General features: G+C 37.7%; 1 long non-coding RNA gene and 1 pseudogene across 6 annotated transcripts in view; one reads left to right on the forward strand and one right to left on the reverse strand.

Annotated features, from left to right (window-relative positions):
• Positions 1 to 4,258, forward strand: part of LOC143639082 (uncharacterized) — a 156,514-nt gene that overhangs the window by 68,920 nt on the left and 83,336 nt on the right. For 3 of the 6 annotated variants that reach the window (XR_013154658.1, XR_013154659.1, XR_013154660.1), the window contains exon 8: positions 3,044 to 3,134. The exons of 1 other annotated variant lie outside the window; for it this stretch is intronic. This is a non-coding gene — a long non-coding RNA (uncharacterized LOC143639082). Of the gene's footprint in view, positions 1 to 459; positions 589 to 2,763; positions 2,805 to 3,043; positions 3,135 to 4,258 lie in introns of all 6 variants that reach the window. 2 more of the 6 variants (XR_013154661.1, XR_013154663.1) reach the window with 2 other exon arrangements.
• Positions 591 to 2,489, reverse strand: LOC143639310 (NEDD4 family-interacting protein 1 pseudogene; annotated as a pseudogene).

Genomic DNA, 4,258 nt, shown 5'->3' on the forward strand with positions numbered 1-4,258 from the left:
CACTATAATTTTGCTTCCAGGTGTTCACACATAGTACAATCAATTTGTAGATTAATTTTAATAGCAAATATGGATTATGTGCAGAAATGCAGTCATAACAAAAATTTTTCCTTTTGAGAAAACCCCTTTAAAATAGCTAGCCTTAAACATATCATACACTAAAATCTTTTTTAATTTCCTAATTTGCTTTGAGATGGAGCATGAATAAAGCAAGACTGCCCCCTACTGACTAAACTGACATCCCTCATGCTATTTAAAATGACTGCAAACAATACGTAAGGCATTATTAATACATCACGTACTTGATTGCAAAAGCTTTTAAAAACATTAACCACTAATGATTCAATGATTACAGAATTCTGAATTAACTATTAAAATTTTATACTTAGGAACAAATAGGAAGAAATGATCTTTTTCAACAGTACTTTATTTTTTATTTATTTATTTATTTATTTTTAGTTTTCAGCAGACACAACATCTTTGTTTGTATGTGGTGCTGAGGATCGAACCTGGGCCGCACGCATGCCAGGCGAGTGCGCTACTGCTTGAGCCACATCCCCAGCCCCAGTACTTTATTTTTTAAAGCAGGTGATTATTACTCTGTGTTCTGCATCTTGATTCACTTCCTGCAGGTGTTCTCTTGCTTCTTGAGTGACAATTCATAAACGCAGGAAGGCCTTTGCCAGAAAACATCTTTAATAAATAAAGAGAACTATGGTCCTGGGGAGATTTGAGAAAGTTTCTGGCATCTTCTGGACTTTTGCATAATTGATAAATCCTCTGAGAAACAGGAGAGAGCCTAAAACCAGGAACACCCTCCAGAACCAGTACTGAACCATCAAAGTATCCAGGGAAATAGGTGGAAAACTTGACAATCAGGACAATCAGGAGAGAAACCAAATCCTGAGATGGCCCCATACCTTCCTGCAGCTGAGGTGGTCAGGCAAAAAGACAGGAAAACTCAATCCAGTTGAAGACGAATGCCATGAAAAAAGTTAACATGAAAATCCCATCATTTCCTATTCTCAGCTGTACAGCATCATCAAAATCCCGGCCCACAAAATCTTCATCTCTTCCAGGAACTAAAGGGATGGTAGCTTCAGCTTTCAACCTCATCATAATTGGGCAATGTTGTAGCCATGTTATAAGATGGGGGCTTTAGAAACCCAGATTCGTTGTTGTAGTCAAAATAGGCTGCACTATCTGCAGAGATGCTGCTGTAGGGTGGTGGAGCATCACCTGCAGCCTGCTCAGGTTCCCCAGGCTCTTCATTCTGCAACTGTTGGTACCGGCTGCCATAGGCCGGCTCCATCTCCGCCAGCGCCGTCAACGCCAATGCCAGGGCGCAGCCGGCCGCAGGGAAGGAAGTCAAACGAGCTGAAGGGGCGCTGGCGCTGCCGCCTGGGAGCGCTGCCAGGCTGAGAGGGACGCACCTCGCGTGGGTCTTGGGGGTCGCTGCTTCCCCAGAGACGCTCTGCTCAGGTTGTCCCTATTTTGTATTTTATTTAGACAGAAGGTCTCACTGAGTTGCTTAGTGCCTCCCTGTTGCTGAGGCTGGCTTTGAATTCACGATCCTCCTGCCTGAGCCTCCTGAGCCGCTGGGATTACTGGCATGTGCCACCATGCCCAGCTAATTTTTGTTTTGTTTTGTTTTGTTTTAGGTACTGGGGATTGAACTCATGGTGGTTTACCACCAAGCTGCATCCTAACCCTTTATAATTTGGAGTCAGAGTCTCTCACTAAGTTGCCAAAGCTGAACTTTGGATGCTCTTGCCTAAGTCTCCTGAATCACTAGGATAAGTCATGTGCTACCATGCTGGGCATTTTTCTAATATTTTTGGAAAGTTTTCGATTTTTCCCTTTGAAGTATGATGTTACCAGTGGGATTTTGTTAGATTCCCTTCTCAAGTTGTGTTTGTTCCCTTATATCCTTAGTTTGTTGAATGGTTGTATTATGAAAAAGCATTGAGTTTATTCAAATGCTTTTTCTGCATCAGTTGAGATGACCATGTGTTTATTCATCCTTTTGATAAATTATTCATTATTGTATGTATATAACTTAATTATTAGAATCTATTAATGAATACCAACTGTTTTTCATATGCTCAAACACCGTTGCATTACTGGGATAAATTTTAGTTGGTCAGGGTATATAATTATTTTAATGTGCTCCTGCATTTGGTTTCTGATATTTTGTTGAGTACTTTTGTATTTATAGTATTAAAAGATACAGTTCTGCAATCTTCTTGTTATTCCTTTGTCTGATTTTGTTGTAGTAATTTTAGTTTTATAGAATGAATAAGAAATCTATTTTCTCCCAATGAATTTTTTTAATCTTTGGGAAAAGTTTTGTTCTTACATATTTTATTTATTTTTAGTTATGAAAATAAATAAATCATGAACATGAAATTTGCCATCTGAACCATTTTGAAATGTACAATTAACTGTTAATTCTTATATTCACGTTGCTGTGCAACAGTTACCATCATCAGTCTCTAGAACTCTTCATCTTGCTAAGTTGAAACTGTGCATCCATTAAACAAAAATGTCTCATTTTCCCCTCTGTTCAGTTCCAAGCAACCACCATTGTACTTTTTCTGTGAATTTTACTATTCCTAGTACTTCATTTAAGTAGAATGGTACAGAATTTGTTCATTTGTGCCTGACCAAATTTATATAGCATAATATCCTCAAGGTTCATTTGTGTTGTACTTTGTGCCAGGAATTCCTTCCTCTTTAAGACTGAAAAATATTTCATTGTAGGTATATGCCACATATTGTTCCATTCATCCATGGATGTACACGTGAGTTGATTCCATCTTTTGGTTATTTATCAATAATACTGGCAAGCATTCATTTAAAAATTTCTCTTTTAGATCCTACCAGAATTCACTAGTGAAGCTGTTTCTTTGTGTGTGTGTGTGTGTGTGTGTTCAGATATTTGTTTGTTTGTTTCTGTGTTTCCTTTTGGTATAGGGGATTAAACCCAGGGGTGCTTAACCACTGAGCCACATTCTTAGGCCTTTTTATTTTATATTTTGAGACAGGGTTACGCTAAGCTGCCAAGGATGCCCTTGAACTGATCCTTGGGCTTCAACCTCCTGCTTCAACCTCCTGCTTCTTCTGGATTACAGGTCTGTGACACCAGGTTTTGTTGAGCTTGTTGAATGTTTAGATTCATGTATTTCATAAAACTTGCGGAATTGGGCACCATTTTATATATCTTCAAGTATGTTTTCTTCTTTTTTCTATCTCCCACCTCTTTTTGGTATTTACATTATATATATGTTGGTGTGTTTGTTTTTATTTTCTTTCCTCAGATGGGCTCACCTGTAAATTCACTGATATTTTTCTTCTGTCTACTCCAATGTGCTGTTGCACCCTTCTAGTGAATTTTTTATTTCACTGGTTATACTTTTTAACTGCAGAATTTCTGCATGTTTCCCTTTTTATAATTTCCATCTCTTTATTGATATTTTCTTAGTGGTAAGCTACATTGTGATTGTTTCTTTAGCTCTTTGAGCATATTTTAAATAATTGATTAAAAATTTTTGTCTAATCATCCCAATGTCTTATCTTCCTCAAGCACCAAATCTTCTTATACAGCCTCTGAAATGTATAAGATTCCAGAATTATCCTAAATATGAAGGGCTGATGGCCCAGCAAGACTTTTCGAAAACTTCTTAGGCAAAACAGATTTTTACATATGAGAGAGTTTAGGTACAAAACTTTAACACTTGTCTTGAGTTTCACTGATGGAGCTATGAAGAGAGTCATTCCCTTGTCTACAGAGGTCAGGCATTTTATTTTAGAATTATTCAAATTATTCAAATAATTATTCAAATTATTCAAAAAGAGTCATATCTCCCCAATTTTGGCTCTCTTGAAGATTGTCCAATAGACACCTGTTCAACGTGAGTAAACAGCAAACTTGTCATAGGATTGGTATTCTTACCTCTCCTCCAAAAATCAGAGAAATCACATAGTGATAATACATTCCAGAAGCAGTGAACATTTCAGATCAGTTTGTAAATACTGATCTGTCTCCTGTTCACACCACGAGAAAAGCTAATATAATAGCTGCTTTCCTGGGAGCCTTTTCCTGGCCTTCACAATAGGAAGAGGCCTATGGAGAACCCCACAGAATAGTCCTCTCCATTGGGCCGCAGTAGTTAAATTTTATCACAAGAAAGTGAACAATGATTCCGTCTTTGGAATCTCTTCATCATATCCACATGGATTGCAAACAGTTTCAGCT

The sequence above is a fragment of the Callospermophilus lateralis genome, chromosome X (assembly GCF_048772815.1).
Source record: "Callospermophilus lateralis isolate mCalLat2 chromosome X, mCalLat2.hap1, whole genome shotgun sequence".
NCBI lineage: Eukaryota > Metazoa > Chordata > Mammalia > Rodentia > Sciuridae > Callospermophilus > Callospermophilus lateralis.